Raw genomic sequence first — 26,754 nt, forward strand, 5'->3', positions numbered from 1 at the left:
TGTGTGCTGTAGCTCCATGTGTGATCAAAATATTTACCTGGGTTTTGTGCAGTTCAACAATGCAGAGAGTTTGGGATCGTCATAAACTATAACCCCACCATCTCCCAAACATTTTCAGTGGTGCAAAGTCTTTTGTGATCTAAGCTAATTCGCAATGGGACTAGTCTTGAGGTAAGGTCATGAGGAATTGTATTGTTTCTTTAATGCAGTTTTCTCCTGTGTGCAATTCTTGAAGGCCAGCTTCAGACTGACTTGGTAAACTGTGTTGTGCATAAATATACTGATAAACACCCACTGTTACTTAAGGTAAAGAAGAACCAGAGATGTGCCAAAAAGGAAATTGGCTCCTGGTCCATCTTGGTTTACTCTGAGCATATTTGTTATTTCAATGTTTCGTTCCTTATAACTTAATCTTTTTATAAGCACTGTGAAAGCCAGGTAGTATATTTAGCTCTAGCCCATGTCCATGAAAGTATTTTAAGATTAATTTCACAGGTACAACCAGCTTCTCCAAACATCAGCCTTTTCTCTGTTTAACCATGAATGTAGGTATCCAGTTCTTCCTGCTTTGTTCTCTTTTTAGAAATATCATTTATTACACTGAGATGAGTGACCATGGCTAAGTTTCCTTTAAGTTGAATGGAAAAGCCACTTGTACATATGTTTTCTCATGTAAAGCTATCATCTCCTTGTAGGTAACCACATTTCTAGCAGAGGAACAGAGTTTTGGCTATTTTTGCTTATTTCTATAATGATTTTTCATGTTTTATAAAAGCTGTAGGCATAGATAAAGATGAGCATGGGTATTGGTAGTGCTCACTGAGAAGGTGATTTACAGAAATGGGAATCCCGTGGGGCTGACTTTCAGCCAGGTGACCAACACACTTTGCATTTTATTTATTTATCTGGCTACTTAGCCCTTCTTACAGTTTCTCTTCTATGAATTAATTTACCCTATAAAGCACCACTTGCAATAATCAATGACTCATTACACTGAAAACCAACAGGAAAGATTAATTAAATGAAAAATATGTAAGAGGAATGTTCAACTGTTTTATTTCGAGTGACCCAGATATTTAGTGCTTTCTTTATGCTGAATTCTTGTAAGTTACAGCAGAGGTTTTTACCTTGAGCCACAGGGAGTTCAGCTGGCTTAGAGTGTAGTGATATTTCCTAGACACACTGAATCCAGTTCATTTATCATCAATATCCACAGGAAATAATAATCTGTTTATACATCACATTTCTCTGAGCTCTGCAAGGTTCTTGTTATGAATTCTTTCCAGCTGCTTTTCTCATTCCCACAGAAGAATTGCATGTGAAGGGTTACTGCTTACCCATCAGTTACTGTAACAATTATTGACTGATAACCACTGGTAATTCCAACTCTGTGACAATCTTTGATAAGGATTTTCTATAGTTATTATGCTCTAAAATGTTGCCTCATCTGTAAAGGTCTTGAACTTCAGGTTGGGTAGCTGACACAGCCGCCTTTTCTGGATCCTTGAATAGAAAGAGGTTAATAATATGGACCGTGGAGCTTCTACAGTTATAGAAATACCATGTAAAACTGGGAGTCCATTCAAAGCTCCTGCTTCCCATCACACAGGAGCAATTTCATCTGGTTGCCTTTTGGTAAGCGATGCCTGCCAGTCAGCAGCAGCTCAGGAGACAAGCGACTGAGGGAAGAAATGTTTGTCACCTTCTTCTGTTCTGTCCAATGATTTCTGGAGAAAGAAAGACATAAATGAAAAAAATTAGAACAAGGTTAAAATAAATAAATAAATAAATAAATAAGCTCATGCCCTTTACCTTCTTTGCACTCCTGGTTTTGCAGCACACTGGCTCTCAGTTTGTGTTTGGTTTTCTCTCTGCATGCCCAGTCTCTGCTCATCCCTATTTATTTCCTTTTATCTGTTGCAGATTTATGTTTTAGTTAAGATCAGTGTGTAACTGCAGTCAGTCAGACTTGCGCCATAGCAAGGCAGATTTGCTGCTCCCATTCCAGTTTAGCATACGATCAAGTGGAAGTCGGGGAGATTTCCCGTCCTGGGAAGGTTCAGACCAGGCGTGCAATCCTTCAGGAGCTGCAGACGGTCCCGGGATGTGCTGACAGTGAAACCGGTGCTGCTGTAAAGTGAAGGGGAAGAACAATGCCCCCACATCCTGACGAACATGCCAGGTGTAATTACTTTGCTTTTAAAATAATCTGGGAAAAGAAGGGGAATAAAAAAGAGGGGGATGATTTCTCTGTTCAGTTTTAAAACAGTAGGATTTTAAGTCATTTTAGTGCAACGTGTTAATTATTATGTCCAAAGAGTTGGTAAAGTACAATAACATAGAGGATAACTTCTTCAAATTGTAGGTGACCGACAGAAATCTGGATGAACATATGACACTGCCTCTGCTTCTAGTTGTCAGTTAATAAATTGTGTTAAAAATGGTGCAGACACATGAAAGATTTTTGCAATATTTTGTTCTCAACCGTAAGCATTTGTAATTGCTTATGCTGCCCTGTAGGGCAGGGAAGGCAGTATTGTAAGGGTATGCTAGAAAAAGATTTCAGTCCCAAATGGATGAAACCTGAGATACAAATGCGTGTCTCAACCCCTGACTGTGGGTTTTCAGGGAGAAAAACTAAATGGTATTAGTACTGGATTGAATCTATTTGTTTTGTGAATCAAAAGCTTTTTTTTTTTTTCCTTGCTCCTTTGTAATTTTATTGAAGTAAAACTGTAGAAAGCTTTTGCCTTACTGTTTTTGCCCAGTCTTTTCAGTGCTTCAGGGGATTGATATAGGTTACATAGCTGGCTTTCAGGCTAGTTTCTTCCTCACCAGCCTTTGCAATTCAATGGGACTGATGGGTTATAGAACTTTGGAAATCAGGCCATAACTTCTGATATCTGCAAATCATAAAAGTTTGAATTGCATATATTTTGCCCTCAACTTACACTATATATCTTGAAGACAATTGCAAAAAAAAAATCATTTAAAATTGTGTCTTTATTTGGAGATAGTTTAATATCAAAAGAGACTTGCTTCCAGCTAAGTAAACATTGGTTACAGAACTAAAAATGTTCGATACAAGGTTGTATCAGATAAACTTTGTTCCCCAAACTCCTGCTGAATGATGTTAGAGAGAAACAAAGGTGAGGAGATGACCCCATCTAGAAACTCTCAAGTCACTGGAGACTCCTGCTTTAGTTTGGCACGGGGGAGAAAATCCAGTGTAGTGGAGGATTGTGCCACTAACTGCTACATAGTCTGCATGTACATTCTGCAATGTACGCTGTTGTACATTGAAGTTAGGAGAAGTGATCACTGGAGATTTTAAGACAGATGGAGAAAGTTCCAGGCGAAAGGAGAGGGGCCAAAGCTGGTGAATAAACTGGCTTCATGTGACAAGATTAAGACCATCAAATTGTAAAAAAGAGCTGATGCTTAAGGTGAAGGGTTGTCACACCCAGAGTCAGCCAGTCCCGGATGATTTCAGAAGTAATTAAAAAGTTGAATCTGGGAATAACCTTAGAGGCAACAGCAAAGCCACCAAAGAAAGGCAGCAGAGGAATTTGACAATGAACTCCAGAAAGAAAACGCAGAGCCACAAAGAGGGGGGACGCTTGGGCACCTGTTGTGACAGCTGTGACTAAGCATACGATGACCAGATCAGAGTGAATAATGAGAGAATCTGCTCATTTAAGAGTGTATATACAAACGCAGCAGGGACATGAAACTGTTTTGCTTTGTTTTACTGATAATGTGTTATTGGAGTCATGTCTCTGACTGTGTCCTAGAGTGGGTTCAAAACAATTACTTATATAACACAGGATATATTTAAGTCAGGGAGGTGTGGTAAGGGAGAAATGAATGTATCTCAATTTCTGGTTTAGAATCAAAATGAAATTATGTTTTTCTGAATAGATTTATTGATTTCCATTTATCCAACACAGGGATATCCTCCTCAGGGTCTGGATTGCCCTTGCACAATTTGAACTGTAACATAATTGATGAGTCAGATTAAACCCCATATACATCTCTTGCCAGCTCCTGGTTCATGCCCTGACCTGAATTTATAATTTTAAAAAATAACCCCCTTAAATATAGCAGAGTCAGTTCCATCTGCAAAAGTTCAAGCCCGTTTCCAGCCTGTGTGTGGCTCCAGCCTGAGAGAAATTCTTGGCTGATCCACGGCACTGGACTCCCCTCTTCTAATGCTCTGCTTTAGAAGTAGGTAGGCATGTTCTGGATTAGCTTGGGGATTAAAGAACATGATTTTTAAGTGACAAATGAATGCCTCTGGCAAAATTACACCCATATGTGAAAGAAAATTGCCTTTGCTGCTCACTTATAGAGCAGAGTGATATGCAGGACAACATAAGGGAAAACAAACGGAAAAATAAAACCCAACAGAGCAGTTCTTTGGGCACCAAGAAATAGCACGGTCTAATGCAGCTGCCCACATTGCAAACCCAACTGACAAATAATGGCATTCTGTGCAAGAACAATCGCTGCTACTTTGATTTAAAATGAAAACCAGATTGAGAAACTTTGACTAAGAGTACAGGATGTGTGGAATATAAATATCTGGTGGGTGCAGCCAACCAGCACAAAATATATTTGGAGGGAGCTGGAGCTCAGTCCCTACAGGAGCATCCTGTGCTTACAGATCATCATGTACAAGGAATAAATTACAGTAGGGTTTGTCAACTAATTTGGTGGAGGTATGAATTCTTTATCTATTAATCAATGTAGGGAAGCATGAAGCACCTATAAACCATTCATCTCACTTTAGCGTCTTGTTTAAATTTAATTAGAGTTGGTCTGATTTGATTGGAAAAAATAGAGATACCTTTGAATGTAAAGGTGTCAAATGGAGAATCTTAGATTGCACTTACTGCTGCAAAACCATAAGGTAATGAGTCAAGTAGTTCAGATATTTTTTTTCCAAAATGAATAGCCATAAAAACCCTTACAGGGTGAGATCCTCATACACAAGTAAAAAAAAAGGTAATCAAGGTGCCAGCACCCCTCGCCAATGTGAGTGGTGGTTGCAACAGTGTGAACCAGTTCATTTCTCTCGTGCCTGCAGACCTTTTCCCCTCTCTCAACAGTTTGTTTCCATTCCTTTATTGTTATATATATACATATTTATATACTCACACAACAATGATATTTAATAGGAAAACTTAATTTCTTCGTGTTTTATCCTTATCCTAACTTTTCTACTGCTATCAATGTTAAAAATTTCATTAACTGCAGCAGGAATAGAATCAGACCAATGTTATTTTTTAAAAAGTCTCTCACAAAGCTGTTTACCTTTTCTTTCCATAATTTCCACAGGGATTATGGATAAGGCTGCAATACCTGTACATACTTATGGTATTTTTATACTGCACAGGCAGTATGTGGTGCATATAGTTGCAACTGCAACTGTAGAAAGCTCCAGTGGGTCACTTGCATTTCATTCCTCTTCAATGTGACTTTAAATCACTGACACTTGGTTCTTATTTTTAATAAGATAATTCTTTGAAATGCTTTTTTTTTTTTTAATGAAAAGTCGTTGCTAAGCCTCAGAGTCCTTCATAAGCCTTAGAGTCCTACATGTGAGACTTGAAAACTGCAGCTTCACTAAAAAGCATGCACTAAATATGATATACATTGATGCATGCTTATTATGGATAATACTGTTCTCTGGGTAGTGCCTAGAAATTTTAATTAATTTCAGATACGCCCTATTTTTGCCACGTATGCAGATTTCAAATCTGTGCATTCGCCGATTTTGACACAGTGCGATGATGTATCCTAGCTTTCAGATGTCTGGCTCTTGGAGTTGTGAAATGATAAAACAAACAAAAACAACAGTTTCAGCCTTGTCAATCTAGTTCTCAGTGGACAGATGCCCTGGCGCTAGAAAAGCATCATCCCATGCAATACCTTTTGGCAGCATTTGGAAAAAAGCTTGAGATCTTTTAGATGTAAAAGTAAAGCTGGCTTCGCATCTCTAAAGGAGTCGTGTTTATGGCCATGCTGAAGCTCCTGGGTAGGGCTTTAAGGGAGACGTGCATAACCTCTGCGTGTTCTGCGCCTGATTTGTGCACGAGTAAGTGATTTCTGGTCTCCCAGATAATCAATCTGATCTGCTTCTGGAGCATGTTGCCTCCGGACAGTGATGGATTAATGGGTGAGGGTCCAGGCTTGTGCATTGAGGTTTTGGGAACGAGCTGGGTCGATTGTTACAGTTTGTGGATTGCATCGTTAATTAATGAAATGGTATCATTAATTACAGATTTAAATGTTTTATTGGGTACTTATCCGGCGGGAGTTGCCTAAACCCACGAGGAAGATGGGAGGCTTTGGGTTTACCGCGGCCCACCAGCAGGGCCAGCCCTGTCCCACCAACGCGTGCCCATGGCTCTGGAGGCCCCAGCCCAGCTGGCCCAGCTGTGCGAGGCAGTTCCTGCCACAAAGCACAGTACCATACCGAAAGTCTTGCAGTATTGGTTTAAAAACACACAGAACCCATGGAATTCGTAGTCCAGAAATACTGGCTGCAACTGAGAAAGGAGATGGCGAACTGCTTTGGTACAGATGAGGTTTTCTTTTGGCTAATGATTTGTTTTTAATGTCACACACAGTATTGTGAGAACTTGCATCATTTGGGCATTTTTAATGAATTCGTATTGCTTGCATATTAGTAGGAATATTTCCACTGCAGCAAACACCATAAACAGTTTCCACACTGGGGTATGTTATACTGCCACCAGAATTGGTTCTTCTGATGGTTCATTTCTTTTATGCTGAGAATTCAGGACCAATTCAGCTCGGTTTTATGCATCATTAGAGATTTACAATTACTTTGCTATAGTTTCTTTCTGGAAGCCTATCTCTCATGGTTAATGCTATGGGAGCCCTGTTGTGTAGAGGCTGGTATTAGCCACCTTATAGCAATAAAGCGTTTGAAAAGGGTTTAGAATTATGAGTGGCTAAATTCTCCATGCAGTGACTGCAATACTGTTATCCCTTGCTGAGCTTGGGTTGAAACATTTTTTTCTTCTGCTCAAATTAGAAAAAAATGCTGTTTCTTCAAGAGGTTTTGAATCATTTACATGTAATTTTTTTGTTGAACTACTGCAGTCAAAAAAGAGAAATTGTGAGAAATTCCATTTGGATTTCATGATGCTTAAAATACATTTACATTGCATTAGTATATAATGAAAAGAAGGCCTCCTCATTTTTTATCTCACTTTTAAAAAGTGTAATCAGTATTTGAGACTTTCTTTTGTGGTTTAGATTTTACGTGTGTAACCAAACTCAATAAATTTCACAGGGTTTGCCTTTGGACAATAAGTAGTGGATTTGTATGTGCTATAATCCACAAAATTCATGTTTTAGATAAATGCATTCTTGCACTGAAACAAACATGATATGCAGTGAAGAATATGGGCCCGATCTAAAGCCCATTAAAATCAATGAAAAGATTTCAAATTAACTTTTATAGCCTTTAGATCAGGCTCTAAATGGGCAAATTACAGTTATGGAGTTTCCCATTTACATACCTGTGTGATGCATTAATATATTTTATGGAATTGAAATTACTTGGTACTCTTTTTCATGCTTTTTTTTTTTTTTAGGGTAAGAATTTGCCGAGGGCATCAACAGCAGTTTTCCCAGGCTTCAGAGCAAGGATTATGTAGTCAATCCACAAATGACTCAAATCTTTGAAAAAACGGACATGGTTATCAGAGGAGCTTTGACGGCAGCAAGGACGGGAGTGCTATCTGGCGTAGTGCACCAGAGGCTCTTATTCCATCTCAGTAATGCACTCAGGACATCAACACGGGCCACCAGTCCAGGGGAATCAGGTACAACTTTTAACAGAAAATGCACAAGATCTCACCCCCACACTGTTTTAAATAGATCGAATCAGATGCGTCTTGTATAAGCTTAGAAGAAAGACCACGGCACTGTAGCAGATGGGGGAGAGATTCAAGTGTTGCAGGGAATTTTCAAGCCCATTGTTAGAACCTGGTGGTCTTTCTTCTTGCACGGCGTTTCTTGAATCCCACTGAGAAGGCACCGAGCTGATCTCCACGTCTGCGATAGCTGCAGCCTCCACGTGTGAAAAAGGAGTGCCTCTACCTGCTCCTTCTGAGCGCCCTTATAATTAAAAAACCCTTTTGGAGCAACACTAGAAATAAGCCATCACGGTATCTGATTAAACCTCTTAGGAAACTGTCACTGATCACCTTCTCTGGTCTTGATGGAATACATTTATGCATTATAAATACACTTCCTGTGTGGATGCTCCATAAATCACATTTAGCACTTGTATATGATGTATAAGCATATTCTATAGAATACACACAAATACAGATGCCAAACTCCCACAGAGTTCATCACTGGAAAATGTTTGAAGGATCTTATCCTTAATATTTAATGAGGAAGATGCTATTTCCTTCCTCAGCTTTTATCTCTGGTTTGGCATAGTCATTAAATTTCTTGTTTCCTTGCAAGATTATATAATTTATGACCTAATTTTAGACTTTTGTGTAACAGTTCAAAAATTCTCATGGAGTATCCGGATTTCTTTGTATGGAGTGTTTTGGGATTAGGCAACAGATAGAACATGACTGCTCAGCCATGAGCTGCCGTCAGTACGGAGTTACAAGCATTAAAGGAGAACATCACAGCAATATTCAGATAGCATTACAGGGTTGTATTGTGTTTTTATTTTTCCCTGTAAAAATATGATTTAGCAGCATTTCCAAATCCTACTGTATGCAGTGGTTCCCAGGAATCCCCAGGTAATACAGTAATTGCCCACCAACTGCTATTACTTAAAATATTTTCGTGTAGCAGCTTCTGACTTTCAGGCTGTTCTGGGACAAATTCATGCAGCCTTAAACGCAGGGAGGGTTGCAGGATGCTGGGGAAGCAGGTGAAAAGTGACAGGTAGGGCTTTAAAGTGACTTTCAGCCTCCTCGCCCTCTGAGCAGCCAATTTTTGTTAACCATGGGGGAAGGCAGGGTCTGCTGGGGTCCCCAGCTGCTGCACGGCAGAGGGAAGGTCTCAGGCTGGCCCCAGGGCTCGAGGCAGCATTACTTCCAAACCAGCACCTCCCAGCTTAAGAGCGAGCTTTTGGCTTTATCCTAGGCTTTGGGCTAAGAACCAAGAAAGCCTCTACTCTGTGGTGTCAGGCTGGCTGGGGTGATGTTCTGCAGCACAAGGTGTTGCCAGATAACTCCTGTATGAATTATGCTAGTGCTGCAGCCACAGGGTTTTTGCGTGCCTGTGTGTCTTCTGCGTGTCCAGAGCAATTCAGCGGTGTCATAAATAGTGCCATGAGTTTCAGGTGTTTGTCAATTTAAAGCATATTGTTTGGACCAGCCTTTCATCAAATTTAATATAGCGGTTATCGCATTAATGCACTTTGAGAGCACTTTATTTGGATGTTTAAGCAGGAAGTGGCTGGCTGCTGAGTACGAGGTTAGCTGCGTGCTCCCAGCCCGCAGCACAGTGAGGAGGTTTGCCAAGGTGCACCCCTTCTCCTGCCCCAGCCCCAGGTGCCAGCAGTGCCGGGCACCCCCAGGGCGGGCAGCTCCGCGCACCCCTCTAACATCGCAGCCCCATGCAGCGTGCAGGGCGAGGTGGGCGAAAGAAAAATAATCCATACGAGGAGGTGACATTATTTCTTGGAATAAGAAAGATTGGAGAGGGGATCTGTCTGGCTTTAATGGAGCAGTTCCAGGAAAGCAGCAGCGACCGAAGTGTTTTCAGTATCACATAATTCAAGAGTAAAATCATACTTCCAATTACCATTTCAGCCATTTCTGGCCTTGGGAAACCTATGCTAATATTTATTATTATATGATTGACCTATGATTTCTTCATCATTTACATTAGCAACTATGATATTCATAGTAACATCCTTTAAATCATATAAGCAGATGTCAACAGTGCATGATGAAGTCACATCCTGCAGATTTTTTATTTACTTAGTCTCTTTTTTTTTTTCCTGATAAAATAACACTGTGAGATGCATAATCTCACCTCCACAAGGCCTCTAGGGGCATATATGATCACAGAATGCATTTTCTATAATCTCACAAAATGAGTCAATTCTAGCTGAGGTACAAACAGTTGTACAAAGTCAGTATTTCACTTCCATCACTGTCTGACATCATCTTCTACACAGTGCAAGAAAATATTTACTTAGCTCTTTGACATGAGTTGCCACAAAGCCTTTGCAAAAAAAAAAAAAAAAAAAAAGAGGAAAGCGAGGAATTAAAATGGTAACTTGATTTAAAGAACTGTTTTAGCCTCTGTTCTAGGTGCAGGATTTAGGTTTGTAATTTTGTCAGGTACGTTCTTGTAATAGCCAGACTGGCCATCCACACCTCCAATCTCTGTTCTTCTGGTACCTGCCTACGCACAAATCAGAGAGCTGTGCAGACCATCCAAGTCTAGAAGCTGGTCCTCCATTATTATTATTATTATTATTATTATTATTATTATTATGCACAAGCTAGCATGCGTTAGAATTAAGATACTGCACTTGCTTTCCAGGAAGCCTTCCCAGGCAAGCTGTTTCTGATGCTTTCAGTGGAAGGCGGTACAGAGCAAGCGTGTTTGCCTCCGGTGAGAGGCAGAGCCTGCTCCCAGGAGGGCTCATGGCTTTGATCCAAACGCAGGATAAAAGGCTGTGCATCCTCAGCTGCGGCGGTGCGGGGGGTGCTGATGGCCAGCCACGGCTCCTCTGCCCCTCCCCTCCTCTTTCTGCTAAATCCACATCTGCTTGGTCTGCTGGTAATGCTTGGCAATAATCTCCCTGAAAACAGCTTCTTGTCCCATACAGGCATTACCAGCTGTACTTCTCGCTGGCTGTAAAATCACTTTGGGTCCTTTCTTGCCCCTCCCAGGCCGCGTTGGCCTGGTGTTCACACAGCCCACAGCGCGCAGCCGCACGTCCCAGCGGGACAGCTGGCTCTCCGCCGTGCAGGTGAGGTGCCAAAGGGATCCCGAGGCTTGTCACTGCCTTCAGGTATCTTTGACCTCGTTGTATTTATTCACGAGGGGGCCACAGAAAAATGTTCAAGGTTCAGATTGTTCTGGCGACATGAAAAAGGTTTAATTCTCCGTCCATCTCCCATATCCACTCCTGTTTCTTCCGTCTGGATGCAGTCCCTCCTTTTGTTCAATGGCAGAGAGCACAGCCGTGTTTTTCAGCATCTCCTCTGGAAACATGCTTCATCTGCAGGGCTTGGAGAAGTGGGACCCCTCGGGCCTTTGATCGCCTTCCTCTTCATCCATCGCTTTTTTACTGAAGTTAAATTCTTCTGACCTTACATTGCCTTTAAAGGTTTACCTGGCTCAGCAGGTGCCAGGTTTAGGATGTTTCAAATAGTTTTTGGGTCAGTGAGGACAAATTTCTAAGGTTAGTGTGCCTTATCCAGGCTGTCAGGCCCACAGACTCTTTTCTACTCTCTGGTCCTGGAGCACTGAAAATGCCCTCTCATTTCTAGATGCAAAGCAAGGTAGAAAGGTCAGAATAGGCTTGTATTGTGTTTCTGAAGATTGGCACTGTATAACAATTATTAAAAGTTTCTATAATGATGCATGTTACAAACACAGAACCAAACACCTGCAGTGAACCTCCTCAGGCAAAATTCTCATTGACTTCAATAGTGTTTTTCCCCGAGAAGAGGCTGCTGGCTGTGCTCAGGGCATTAAACATATTCCTGACTTAAGAGGCACTTAAAATCTACTGCTAAGCGACTTATTAGCAATGTAAAAATGATTTTTAAGCTAGCAAAGTATTCTTCCTGGAAGAAATATACTTTTTGTAAGATTAGTTTTGCTGACAGAAGTAGTTTGGCTAACTCCTTGTGATTATGGATGTTGTTGTTGCCCCTTATCATACCAAAGCAAATGGTGTCAAATGCTTTGAACCTTGTAAATAATTGTTTCCAAAGTGTTTTTTTTTTTTTTCCTCTATAAAATCTTTAGAGAAAAGCTGTCTTCTAATCCTTTCTCTTCCAAGGCTTTACAGCTCTGCTTCTTCCCACTCTTGCTATTCTTTTATTTTCCTTCTTTGGGCTTTAATATATCTTAGATATTATAAAAGTCTCTTTTAAAGGTAAATGCGGAGCTTTTGCTCATATTGCAAAAAGGCAGTCCTAAAGCTTTAATAAAGTGGAGAGGAAAAAAAAAAAAGACTTCATTTCGAACTGCCACAGCTGCTGATGCTGGGACTGCCACCCGGAGCTGCGGCTGGGACCTGCACCCAGGGAGGGACGAGGAGGAGGAAGAGGATGCAGCCTGAGAGCCTGGCCGGTGCCCGGAGTGGAGGTCCTCGCCATCAGTTTTAGCAACAAGTATTAGGCCAGACAGGACATAAACCTCTCTCAGTGCATTATTAAAGCAGCATCGGCAGCCCAGAGAAAACCCACAGTTATTATTTGCATAAAAACAAGCAAGCTCACGAGTGTGGGAAAACTGAAATGCTGGAAAAACAAGACCTAATGATTTCCTGACTTCCCTGAAAGTTGGCTGTGATTATTTTTAATGTCTTCTGTCTATCTATATGTCTACTTATTTTGGCAAAAGACACAACTGAGGAGAAATGGATGCCTCTATCCAGAGCAGTTACCTTGCCTTGAAATAATAGTGTGTGGCCATCTTCTCAGAAGCAGCAAGGATGGGTTTCATTTGGGCATACCTGTGTGGCGCAGAGTAATAAAGAATAACAAATGACTGTCGTCTGCACAAACATTTCCACTGGAGCAGCCCCGGGCATGAATTTCCCGGCCATCAGCATCTTGCTGCACCTCGCTGAACCACTCTCAAAGCAAAGATAAGAAAACCCCATCCGGCCTCACCAGCTCTTCATCTCACCAAGGTCTGGCCCCGGCTGGGGGATGCCAGCTGGATGTCACCTCTTTGTGCCATGGTGCCCATCCCCAGCTGTCCTCCCACACCGAGGGGGAGAATATGGCTCCTGTTAAGCCCAGCTGAGAAACTTGTATTTCGAATCTTTGGGTAAGAACTGGATGGTAAGAGGCTCCTAGCAAGGCTGGGCTGCCCTCTGTCCGCCTTCTCTAAAGGCAGCGGTTTCAGGTTTTAGATGCCACTCTAAATGAACTGCGCTTTTTGGCAAAGAACTTCACATTTCCAGATCTTTCTTGTTTTTAATGGGTATGATTTTTAAGAAGACACGTTACAGCAGAACCCAAATGGGAACACTTACACCTTTAGCAACTTTCCCCCCGCGTTGCCAGCTTCTTTGCATCAGATGCCACCAAGGAGCGCGGAGGGCGCGGTGGCCAGGAGGAGCTGCCAGGCGGTGCTGGCACTGCTCCCTGCCACCCAGGGGATTTCTTCCCTGACAACTTTTGGCTCCCTCGGGTTAGTTTGTAGCTGCACGGAATGTGTAATGTTCCACGCTGGCGGAGAGGCTGACAGGGAAGTTAAATACAGGCTGCAAAGATAGATCATCTCCCACCATCACTTTGTTTTTTTGCTGCTCTAAAATCATTTTGCTTGTTCCTGCGGCTCCTATAAAGCCAGAAGAGCTCTCTATATTTGCTTTCCGGATGCCTTTTTCTCCTCTGCTTACAACTATAAAAGCAGCTTTTCATGCTCCAAATCAGAGATAAATTGAAATCACTGCTGAAGAAATAAAACACAAGGCTAATCAAATTGTAGCACAGGAAGCAGCCTTCAGCCAGTGCATTTTTGAAAGCTATTTTTAGAATATATTTTTATTTTGTCACTCCATATGGGAAGTCAAACCCATATGGTTTGGGAGAATGGAAGGTTGGGCTTTTATAGAGATCTCGCAAACCGTCCCTGCTCAGCCCTGTACTTAAACATGTGCTTAAATCCAATTGTCTGCAGTGGGAGTTGAGCGCATAAACTCCGTGCTGGCTGGGGCCTCGGGCCCTGTCTGAGGTTGTCGCAGTATTACTCCCTCCTGAGATGTAAAACTGCTCTATATTCGTTAAACCAGTCTCCAGTTAACTTGGCTCTTCTTAATTATGACATTTCTTATTCATACATCTTCCTTTTCTTCCCCCCTTTTTTTTTTCTTCATTTTTTCTCCATGGTACGCATGCCCTGATGAGTTCAGTTGGTCCATCCCCAACCAGGGAGTGAAGCTGAACATCAAGAGCCATCGCCCTCCTGCCCTTTGCACTGACCATGCTGCCCTGCCAATGTCAAGACTGATGGGCTGTTGGGGAGAACAACTAAATTCTGCCCCCAATACTTCTGCGTATGCTGATGAAACAAGAACCGACTAGGAAAGGTACTGTGCAGGTGATAAACTAAATGTAGAGAATGAGGAGTTCCCCTCGCTGTTCATCCGGCAGGATATATTGGAAGGAATACCCATTCTACTTGTGTTTTGTGTTGTTCCGTGGGACTTGAGAATTATCTTTCCTTTAAAGAATTTCATGGGGCTGTTAAAAACACCCACAGAAAGTTTCCAACCTGGTAAATTCCAGAGGGTTATTTTGTGCATCTTTTCTACCGTAATCTTGGAGTTTCTTCCCTGTGCAGTTCTGTATGTTTTCTCAGAAGGTGAAGTTCAAAACAGTAGTTTTAAAATATCTGATGTTTGTCATAATTTGAGAGGAAAAATCTACCTGAGCCTGTATTCCTTGTGCTCCCAAATCTATCACTGACTCTGCTAATGAGATACGATTTTTTACAAGCCACTAAAGATGCCTCTATAAGAATAGCATGTGTGGTGACAGTCATGGAGTGAGCTGAGTTATTCAGTCTTACCAAGTCCTTATAAGTTGTAGTGGAACCAACATCTTGCTCTAACCATGAGAAGACCCCACGGGTCTTCTGCTGGGGAGCACAGCATCCAAATTCCTCGTAAGATGACTGGACTTCACACGGGTACATAACGATTGGGAAAGTCAAGCTGCACAACAGCTAGACAATTAGCATGAAATACTTAAATAACCATTCTAGTATTTCTGAGAGGATAGCTGACTTTGTCTGCAAGTGCTCTGCAAGACTTCTCAAAATACAGTGCAGATGCTTTTATAGCTAGTATGACGGGTGGAGGCTCAGAAATTTGGGTGGTGTGGATTACATAGGTTCAGCATAGCGAACACCCTGCAGAGCTGCTTTCTGACTAAAGGGGAGGTCATTTTCTGTGTCGCTTTTGATTCGAGAGCTGTATTTGGCCTCCACGTGGAAGCAGAGCTGAAGGAGGAGCACGGCATCGCCTGCAGCACTCGGCCTTCAGCAGAGCCACTGCACGCAGCATTTGTTCCCTGCAAGGGGACTCCTGTGAGTGTCTGCGCTGTGACAGGCACGGGAGAGCAGGGTCACCAAATCAGCAGCCATGCCTTGGCGCCTGCTCCTAGATGGGGCGAACAGGAAAGCAGGCGGGAAGGTACTGATGTGCCTGCCGCCAGCCCCATGATGGCAATGGGGCTGTCCCGTCTATGCCTCTATATAATGGAAGTGTATGGGATTTGTTGTATGTCTACTGCCGTTTAACATTTGTATACTTTTGTTTTTCTTTAGGAAACAATTCTCCTAACTTTTTTGCACGAAGTGCAGTGGGGAGTGAAGAATTCAATGAAGAATTCAGCGTGGCAGAGGGATGGGAGCGTAGAGATTTCTGATATGGTTTGGATACTGCTGCCACCATGTAAAAGAGATCTCATAATAAAAGTGTTGATCAAAGCTTACACCACATATTGATTCTTTCATTGGAAAGTCAAGAAAACAACTATTGTGTGGTTTTTTCATGAATATAAAGCAGAGATCTTGGGTAAGAGGAAAAATGTTAAAATAACGAAGCAGCAGAAGGGGTTAAAAGGGAAGGCCTGGGTCTAGAGCAGAAAGAAGGTGCCAAAAGTTAAACATTAAAAGAAAATTCATGAAGAAATATTTGTATTCAAAATCTATGACCATTATGATATCAAAATAACTACTGTTCAATTCCATGCTTATAGTAGCTTCGTAGTCAGGAAAACTGCCATCAGTTGCAAACCGCTATTAAAATATATTCTATACCATTCCAAAATCCCAAAAGACAATAAAAAATACCTGGATTTGGGTGTATTGAATTAGACGTAAGTTGCTGTTTTTTCCCAGAAATATTATATCAGAACATTTGAATAATGTGGCTTTTAGATCAGGTGCCAAAGAGTCCATGCGCTTGGGCTGTGTTTATGACATGGGTACGTGGTCACTGTGAGATGCACGCATGGCGTTGCTGTTCACCTCCTGTAGCTGAACATCATGGACCCAGTAACGTCAACACAGAGCTTGCCGTTGACTTTAGTGGAGCCAGAATTTCATCCCAGGCCGGGAGCAGCTGATGGAGGGTGCCACAGGCTGGTGACCTGCAGCAATTTCAGGTCAGTGATACAGAAGCAAAAAAAAAATTCCTTGTAACAAAACCGCTGTAGCTCAGACTACCCGAATTTCACTTTGGATTTTCTACTGCATTTCCGTTCACATCGCAACTCTATAGATAATGTGCTAAGGCATCGTTCTTAAAAAAAGAAAGATTTAACTTTTTTAAAGAGATGGGTGATTTGTAGAAGACATTTGTGTAATTTTGTATTCTAAATGTGATTTATTTTTATAAATAAATTTGCATAAAATCTCCAGCCCTCGATGTCATAGTTCTATTTTATCTTTAATTCAGATGCTCAAGAAATGTAAATTATTTTTACAGCTAAATAAAAGCTATACAAAGCTGCCAGGAAAGAATAATGAGATACACATTGTGCCATGCAGCCATGATAAATCCAGCAGCACCATGGTTACAGTCAAAATGTGAGGCCATCAGCAACTAGGGAATATCAGCGCATATAGATTCCTCTGACTAGATTTAGCAAACTAATCTTAACTGGGGAAGCTCATGACACTAGGTTAGGAAGAGAAAATATTTACCTAAAAGATAGACAGGCACCTAATAGGAGGTACAGTTGGTTTATAGAGCAAGGTTTTATTATTGAATAAAAATATCATAGTTGGGCCATGCTTTGCATGCATGCTTTACAGAAATAAAGATATCAGCAAATTACTGGTGGATATCCTAATGGTTGCATGGGCTTATAAAGAACAGTCATGAGAGGGGCCCCAAGAAGAACGAGTAGTCACATCCCCTTGGTCAGCGTGGCCAAAGGCTCCCCTGCACACCTGGGGAAGAAGAAGAGCACCTGCCCCATGCTGCCCCAGCACCCTGCTGCAAGGCTGCCCCATGGAGTAAGAGATGAGCTCCCCTCAGCAGCAGTTAACTCACCCATGAGCAGATAATTATACAGAACAAGGGCATGAGGAGCCTCAGCTGACACTAGTTAAAGGGAAGTGAATAAAAGGTACTCTGAGGGCATAGCCTGCTTTTTTGTTGAGGAAGGTTAAGGGCTAGCTTGTCTGAATTTGCAAGGAGACCAGTGCTACTTTCCATGACCTGCTGTTACTGATACAGGTAGGTCTCATCATTCTGTTTTTGTCTTGTCTTTGGCTGCATTTCATAATAATTTTTTTTTTCTTCCTGCTGGAAGCATCTTAATCCACACTGCTCTCCGGAGTTTAAATAATTCTGATACGCATGCACTGCTGACTTGTTGCTATTCCCTGTTTGCTGAATTATAGTGTGGTGTTGCTTTAACTAAAGCTGGTATTCAGGTCAAACTGCTCCAAAAGGAGCTTCCCAGAGCCCAGGAGCTGGGTGATTGCTCCAACACTTTGCAGGAGGAGGTGTGCAGAAAGCCAGGCAGTGATGAATGGGAGCTTGCAGTGTCTTGTGGATAGCAAGCCACGTGGGATTTAAGGGAGACTGGGCTCTCAGAGTCTTAAGAACTGAACCCTGTGATGCTCAGTTTTCCAAAGTGTGGGGGCAACGGTTTGCAGTGAATAGGAATAGCCTAAAACTTTCATCAAAAGCAGTGCTTTGTTTTTGCTGAATCAGGGTGGTGAATGCACGTGCATCTTTGAGAGCATGGACAGCCCTGTTGACTCCTAAGGACCACTCATGTGCCTTAATTGAGTATGTGCATGAATGCCTAGCTGGTTGGGATCAGCATAAACATCCCTGAATGTCAAGCTCTCTTCTGCCTCTGTTTTGTGAGGCCAATGACCATCAGGTATTTAAAAACCTGGTTTTGATCACCTTAAAAATATATATTTTTTTTGGAGACATTGGATCATAGAAAAATGGAGAGCTGTGAACTTATACCCTTGAAAGTTTAAGATTTTTTTTGAATGTGTGTATTCGAAGGAGCCAGATAATGCTGCTTAGAAACATTTAAAACCAAAAAATCATGCTCAGCAGACAGCTCTTATGACAAGACTCTGCCCAGAGTGAATTTTTATGCTTGAGTTATAAACCCTTGAAAAATGGGGATCCTAATGCAAAAGCTGACACAGCTTTAACTAAAGCAGCTCTAGTAAGTGCTGCTATAATTATTTGCTCATTAATTACAAATTTTGCAAGACATGAGAGTAACACAAATTGGAAAATAGGAATAATTATCAGTAATAATGCCACAGAAGCTGGACACATTGAAAGTATCTTCCTCTTTAAATTTAATAATAGCAAGACAGCTAGGAAACTAATAAGAAATACATAATTGAAAATTAACCTTGCAAATCTGCTGTTAATAAACCATGGTACTCTTGTGTTACAATAATTTTACAGAGCCCTTAATTTGCATTTGAAGTGTTATCCCAGGTAATACTTTGTGCATTCACAACAATTAGTATGTCTCTGATTTAAAACAAAAACGCAAAGGTGGGATTTAGCGTAGTTGGAGAGTATGGAATAACACGTACTGCTGTTCTTCGTAGCTCAGAGCCAGAACGATTGGAAACCAAACATACAATGGTGATTTTTGTGCCTGCTGTTATGCCTGAATGCTGTTTTGTTATTGTTGAATTGGAGCATTGTAGTGCTTCGTGCTTTCATCCTTAGCTTGTTTCATGTTTGTGTAAATATACCAGTGTGACTGCTGGATTGCTTGCACATTCTCATTCTCTGAGGTGCGAGGTTTGATGATTTAGGGATGCTTGAAAACGTTCACTGCATTGGAACAGGTAGCTTGTGGCCTGTGAAACACTCTGCTGCAGTGTGTACTTCCACCATCATCTCTGAGTAGACTGTACGGACCTTGTGGGGGCAGGCTGCCGGAGCCGGCGGGGTTGGAGCAGAGGAGGTTTGCTGCAGCAGAGTAACTCAGCGTAGCCTGTGCTTCAGTGCAAATGTGCTGCTTTGCTGCAGGCATGTTATGCAAGTGGGCTCCATTCACAAAGGAAAATGGTACTTACCTATTTTTTAGATCTGTTGCCAATTAACAAAAATCTACAAAAATTAACAGATGTCAATTAAAAACCTGTAGTAATCACTTGATCAATTTGTAAGTAATGATGAAGAGAATTGTTCAAAACTCAGGCTGAGTAGTTGACTGATCTCGCTGAAGACCTCCCACTAATAGAATAAACCTGGTGCACTTCTGACTGCAAATGCAAGAAGCATTCAGTGAACTTGCACACTCACAGCCAAGCATGTAATAGCGGGGGTGCTCAGATCTGCAGGGCTCAGGTGCTCAGCTGAAAAAAGGAGGATGGATCATCACAGAGGGGCTTCCCTGACTGCGGGCTTTTACTTGTAACAGTGTTGATGGCAGTGGAGGTACAGGCAGGGTTTCAAACTTGTCTGTGACCAAGCAGCTTAAAAAATAACCCTGAGACCTACGGTGTTTGGCATCAGTGCGGAGGAACATTGTACACAAACAATTGGGTTAAGAGTGTGTACTCCAAACAGTCTTGCTGCACAATTCCAAGCTCCATCAAGGACTGCATGTAAAATGTTGGCTTCTTTGTGCAAACCCACAAATCCTAGGGAAAAGGCCATTAGGGGTCAGCAATTCAGCTGTTTGTCTGTTCACTTTATGTAAGAGGTTAGCAGCAGTATGCTTTTTGTCCAAAGCCAGCAATAGCAGGAACAGCTTGTTTCTGAAAGGGCTGTGGCTCCCCTAGCAGTGATAGAAGAAGGGGTCCTGAAATAAACCTAGAATGTGGATAGTCTTTGATTTGACCTTTTGTCCATTTATTTGGCTATAAGCGTTTGCTTAGCACAGCATTTGACTCCTGTCAGTCCCCTCTAATGTCCTATATAGCTCAAGCACCACAAGTGCAGATGCTTTTTTCCTTATCAGTATGCTTCAGGGAATTCAGAACAACCTATTGTCCCACACTGCAATGTTTTCTGGTTGCCCAAGCTCTTTCTCTGGAGGTGTTCAGGAAAAGCAAACCTTCCATGCCCTTGCAGCATCTCTCTGAAGTGCCAATGGCATAGCAAATCTCCATGGCAGAGGAGGACAGCGTGGTCTCCATCCAAATGCCTTTTGAATCAGTTTGAATCAGATTTCAATTAGTCTTTAAGAGGTAAACTGACTTGCATGTATCTCCTTTGGGGGCAAACCATGGAAAGGTCTCAGAACAGTGGTGTAAATCCTATAGTGGCTGACTCTGATAGTGTCAGGAGACCTTCACTTCATCCACACAGCCTTGCTCTGGAGACAGAGCAGGGTGAGGATGGCTGCTCCTCAGCATAGTCCTGGTTGTGATGTAACCACTGCATTTGTGACCACAGTTCTCAGTACAGAGCTGAGAGATGACCCAGTGAAGGACCATACCCAACTAGCCAGTCTTGTCCTTATGGCTATCTCTGGGTCCCATCAGCAGTCCACTGCAAGGCCAGAGCAAGTGCTGGGGGTGTGCTGGGTTTCCCATGGGGCTACAAAGCTCAGCCAGCCTGTGAGCAGAGCTTTGGGCAGAGGTGAGTGTCAGGTAGAGAAGGCTTTGAGACCTGAATGGATGAAGAGGAGCATGGAGGGGGCAGTCACTGCCCCAGCCCTGAAAAAGGAGGCAGAAACCACCTCCCCTTCCAAAAAGCGGGAGGCTCTGGGAGAAATGTTTCCCAATTATGTTCCTGATGCAGCCTGTTAGTGATTCCCAATCAGTATGCTGTTCATCACTGCTTTCCCAAGGAAAGCCGTAAAGGAACAATTTAGCCAGAGGAAGCTATTTTTAGAAGACAGATTTTTTTTTAAACTGTTCTGCTGTTATTTATGTTGCATAGATCTTGAGTTATTTATTTCAGTGGGAGCTGATGCGAAGTAGGACTGCATTTAATGTGTGGAGGGATGGTGAAATCTATCCTACATCTGTCCTTGCTATTTCAGGGTGAGGCTTCGGTAGTCTTTTCTGACCTGCAAGGTGGATGGCGCTTTGTCTCCATCCCTTCGTCTTTCCCTGTGCTGGCCATGCTTCTGCTGTTTGTCACTGCAGTACGTTTTAACCTGCCACTTAAATCCCTGATACGAATTTTTAAAACACGAAGAAGCAACTGATAATCTGAAGTGTGATCCAAGCTAAAAATAAAAGATGTTAATACTTTGCACTGATCAAAACTAATTTATGCGAGCTGGGCTCTGCTCACAACTGCAGCAAGGTAGAGCTGGTGACATCACTGAGCGTGAGCTCTGCCAACCTGGGTTAGTGTTGGAGTGACAACGCGGTGATTTAGCTGTTATGATCTCACTTAATATTACATACTTAAAATGTAGCCTAACCTGCAATTCAGGGTTATATGAAGTACATGTTGTGGAGTTGTTTCAGAACAGATTTTGACAAAACTTTGCATTTAAAGGAAATGTTTGAGTGGCATACGTGCTTCATATGCTGTTACTTTGCAAGGCTGGTAGAAATCCTTTCAGAAAAGACATTCCACAGTAAACTTTCATATGATATATGTGCTTGTATATATGCACATCAACACAAAAGGGGAAAATCTGGAATGTTGTCCTAAGCTCTCTGATATGAAATCATTGCAGGAGAAGAAAATCACTTGGCTGGAACAAAGATAACTGCAGCTTTTAAACCCAGAAATCAAACACCATCCTCACAGCGATGAAAACAACAAAAATACTGCAGACATGACGGGTCATGAGCTGAAACTTCTAACAACAATTTTATCTTCAAGCCTCTTTACAGAAACAGTGCTAAAGTGACCTCACATCCAGTGAGGGAGGTATTGCAGCTGCTCTGAAAAAGCACCAAGTAAAGCAGTGGGAGAAGAAAAGCTTGTTTTACTTGATGCTTTGGCTCCCCAGGTGTGCAGCTGATGGTGGGGGGAATGGGATGTGCTTCCCCTCTGCATGCTTCAGTTCCAGCCTTTGCAGCTGGAAGTCTTTGGTTAGCTTGCTCAGATTATTTTTTTTAATTTGTATGGCAGTTAGAATAACAAGGCTCACCTATTTTAACACGTGGCAAGGAGAGGCAGGTTGTAGGCTGAATGGTGGGGGAACATGTTTTGGGATATGATTTTTTTCTCTAGGAATGTGGTACTGCTTGCATCTGCAGTTCAGCTATGTCTAAGGTACTCCAAGTTTCATTCTGCATGAACTTAATGGTCAGTGGTGCTGTTCCTCTTTGCAGGGAGAAAGGGCAATGAGTATCCCAGAAAGAATGTGGTCATGGCTAGAGTCTACGAACTGCCTTCTTGCCTGGGAAAGTGGCTCTTTTTCATCTAAGACTGTCTTGTTCTGTATCATGACGCCAGGTCTGGTTGCTCACTGCTGCTCGTATTTGGAAACTCATTCAATGGTTACTCAGCGTGGCTGAGACTTTGTGCATAGGCAGGGGAGGGTGGATTTCACTGGATGCAGCTTCAGTACCAGTGGTTGCAAATGTTTTATGAAGAAAATTTCTATACCAGTGGAATGACTTTGTCACTGCTATAAATACTTACCAAATTCATCCATTACTAGTTCGAGTATAATAAATATAGGAAGTATTCATCAATGTCTTTCAGTTGTGTTAGAATGAGAAAATGAAGGGAGCATGCCAATCCAGAATTTCAGAATTTTTGGTTTATTTAAATGTTACTTTAGGATTATTCAGTCAAGAAAGGATTTCCAGTTTTCCATACAGCTAGCAGATTTTCTTAAAATCAGAATTAGTCTAACCCACTAGAAAACACCCTTTGTTCCTATATTGATAGAAACCCAGTATTCTTCCTTCCTGTTTTGCCTTCCCTGCCCTGGATGCAATGGGAGTAAACACAGTAGCAGGATTTGTATCACCAGCAAAGAGGAACAATTGCAGCAGTGTTTAAATTTGCAAGGTTTGAGGGTTGTAATTTGAGTTTATTTGAGGGAAGGGGGTGAAATGTTTATTCCACTCTATTTTTAGAGGCGCTTTATTGTGTTATCCATGCTTATCACACAGGGACAAACGTTTTTCCATATAACAAATATTTCTGAATCTATTCCAAAAATAGCCTAGGAGCCATGAGATCCTAGGAATAGGCTTCTCCCTCTAGTGGCGGCAGAAGGGAAGTTGCAGAGCTGTCAGATGTGGCAGTTATGAAAAATAAAAAGCAAGCTGTATATATGGTAAAATATCTGCAGTCTTTCCAACTTCAGAAAGATTCGTATGGCAAGAGATATGTCACCACTTTATGGTGGTTCTTAGCCACTGAAGTACTCTCGAAATACTTGTAAAACTGAGACATACCAAAATAAGGATGTTTCATTTTTTTTTAAAAAAAAAAAAGAGCGAGGTTAAAGTATAACTGAGGCACCTTAAACAAATGTTAATGATTTTGCTGTCCTACATGTCTAACAGCAACAAGCTTGTGTGGTGAATGTTTATTCTTCATGGGCAGAGATGGAAAAGAAGTCTGGTTGTAACCATACTGCTGTGTCCAAGCTGTCTTGTGCTGGGGAAGCAGCAGAGCAGGTATTGTACCTGGGAGTAACCCCTGGAGCTTGCTGAGCATCTGTCCCTCCAGGTAAAGCCTGGCACTGGCTAGCATGTTTCCAGAGCAGTTATTAGAAAGAAAACAAGGTAAAACACTGCTGTGGTTGGGGTGCAGCTGAGCGTAGGCACCAGGTGATGGGGGTTACCTTTGTGGGGCAGAAGCAGAGGTGTCCCTTGCTGGGCTGGGGCAGCATGTGTGCGAGCTTGCCTGCTTTCTCAGTGAGCCTCCACGTGGGCTCCGGCAGCAGAGTGCTTCATCATGCAAGGTCCAAGGGGGAAAAACCATGGCTGGTGTCTGTACTGCAGCTAATTATGTGCATGGTGTCCTCTGGGATGTGGGAAACAGGACCTATAAGGTCATGTGCATTGGTCCTTGAGTTTTGGGCTCTTTTGTCAGAGGAACTCTAGTGACTTCAAGGTAAAATGTCAACTTTCTTGTTGTTAGGATCGTGCATGCCTTTCTAATCAAGTTAATGATTTGGAGATCCAAGGTTTGGGAATAGATTTTTGAATTTTCATCCTTTTCTTTGTGGTTCTTTGAATTTTACTATTCTGAAGGCAAGTGCTTGGCCTCCCAGTGAGAGCTGACCAGTGGTCAAGTGATTCCAGTGCATAACAAAAACCACCAGGGAGTGCCTGACTCCCAGTGCCACCACAGACCAGCAGGGCAGCCTGGTTGCAACCTTCTGAGGCGGCTAACCCACAATATCTCTAGTGGCTGTTGCTTTGGAGCCTGTTCTGTTAGGGCTTTCTGAGGACACCTTCTGTCTTGGTGTAGGACGCCCTGGTTCCAGCAGCCCTGTTTGTGCCCACTGGATGGTTACGGCTGCCTGAGCACACGGAGGCTGGGAGACCTTGGCTTGATGACCTTGGGATGTTTGTCTGATACATTTACCCAAGAGTAGATGAGCTCATTGCAGGCATCTGCCCAGCAGCCGTCATGCTGCCTGGATGGTTCCTTAGGATATTAATTACCAGCAGTGCAGGAAACGTGGTACCTTTTCTGCACTGTCTTCTCCTGTGAGAAGATTTAAATCTTAGGTACTTTCCAAAACACAAAGCAGTAAGTCAGTCTCAATCATGGTCATTCCTTTGCATAGCATCTTGCCCTTACTTAGCTCTGGCAGGTACCTGGTCTGCTCTTCCAGCCCCTTGTTTCTGCACTGTCCCCAAGAGCTGTTCTAATTTTATCTTACCTCCCTGTAAGGTTTCCTTTCATTTGCTTCTGTTGCTTTTCTTATCACTTTTTATGCTCTCAACTTCATTATGCAATTGTTCCAACCGTGCTCAGTATTTGATGTGTTATAACTCGTGTCTGCCTCTTTTCCCTCATTGTTGATTACTTTTACACTTCTGTTCCTTCACACTGGCTTTAAAAATAAAATACAAAAAACAACTTGAACATTCCCCATGCAATTACTGTGAGGTGTTGCGCGTAACCCTTGGGCATACATTAATTTATCTTTGAACACCTATTTCCTGTGTCCTTTCTCTCCCTGGCTTGTATTGAATTTCCACCTGCACTTACTGAGTCTCCAAACTTTACTCCTGCTAAAATGTAATCTACTTTTAACTTTTTAGTTGAATATTAATCCTAGTGAAATCCTTAAGGACTGTGGTCCCGATTCTGCCCCACACCTGCATCACCAGCCGTGTCACAGAAGCCTTGATTAAGAATTACTCCTGACAAAAAGCCATCACTTTTTTCAAGCTTCTTATGATGAAAATGATACTTTCAACCAGGCCAACTGTAAGACTGCACAGTAAAGAGATTTTTTCCCAGCATCCATAAATTCAATGGAAAAAGGGGTGTGGGAGCAGATCAGGAGCAGCACTGGCTCCTCCTTGCTGGGCACGGAGGAGCGAAGCAGCAGGGGCACTGGGGAGGTTCTCACTGATCTGCGACTCATGAGACTCACACTAAATAGTGACATTTTCCCGAGGTGCTGAATTGCTGGTGAAGGTGTTCAGTGAGGGATGCTCTACGGAATGAGTGTGGAGTGTCCAGCCTTTCCTCAACACAGGAGGGAACGGATGTGTGTATATACTACAGACCTGAGAGCTGTCTTCTGCATATGACTTCAGCTTCTCTAGTGAGAAGTCTTCTGCAGAGCGACTTCAGGGCTACCCACACATGGCTGTGGTCTGTCTGAAATACCCCCCTGTGGTGAGGAGAGCTGTCCTGGCCATGGCGGTGTCCCTAACAAGTCTGCCGAAAGGCACCTGTGTGGGATGGGATGGGATTGAGGTCACCCAGGGCAGCATCAGGCACAGAACGATGGACAGATGTCACAATGCAGAGGGACAGCCTGGGGGCAGTCACACCAGCAGGAGAAGCAAACCGCCCAGATGTGGGTGGTTGAGCAAGGAGTGGAGAAGAGGATTTTATGTCCCCATAACGTGTAGCTGTGCCCGAAGAAAAAGGCAGATGTATGTGCAGTGAGTGGGAAAGGAGACTGGTCCCTGAAGGAAGGGAGAGTGGCTGTTGTGCACCTGCAGTCACGACACTTCCATCAATCTCCTTCAAAAGCCACCTTTGGTAAGCATGGGGTCTACCTGGTGGTCAACAAAGGACTTGAAACTCCTCAAGCGAGTCCTGGATTTCCAGGCATAAGAATTCCTGGAAATCGTCAAACAGCTATTTCCATTAAATGTACCTCTGTAGCCGATTACTAATGCATATGAAATAGTATCGGTGTTGAAACTTTCTGAATGTATCTGCCCTGTTCTTCTATAGCTTTTATCTAGTCCTTGTGTTACTGTATGTAATTAACACATCTAATAATACATTGACTTTAAGTGACCTTGTTAATATCATGGATTATTGAGTTTGTTTTCATGTAATGTTTTCCTCTATTGAATAATTATATTAATTTATAGTAACTTCTGAGTACCTATATTTTGGAAAATAAAATTGAAATGCATTGTGCTTTCAAGAAACACTTCCAA

General features: G+C 42.4%; 1 long non-coding RNA gene across 7 annotated transcripts in view; it reads left to right on the forward strand.

Moving 5' to 3' along the window:
* The window catches only part of LOC106042989 (uncharacterized), a 119,662-nt gene that overhangs the window by 71,605 nt on the left and 21,303 nt on the right, over positions 1-26,754 (forward strand). For all 7 annotated transcript variants that reach the window (XR_010834722.1, XR_010834719.1, XR_010834721.1 and 4 more), the window contains 3 exons: positions 7,632-7,862; positions 14,129-14,305; positions 15,547-16,388. This is a non-coding gene — a long non-coding RNA (uncharacterized lncRNA). The remainder of the gene's footprint in view (positions 1-7,631; positions 7,863-14,128; positions 14,306-15,546; positions 16,389-26,754) is intronic.

The sequence above is a fragment of the Anser cygnoides genome, chromosome 13 (assembly GCF_040182565.1).
Source record: "Anser cygnoides isolate HZ-2024a breed goose chromosome 13, Taihu_goose_T2T_genome, whole genome shotgun sequence".
Taxonomy (NCBI): Eukaryota; Metazoa; Chordata; class Aves; order Anseriformes; family Anatidae; genus Anser; species Anser cygnoides.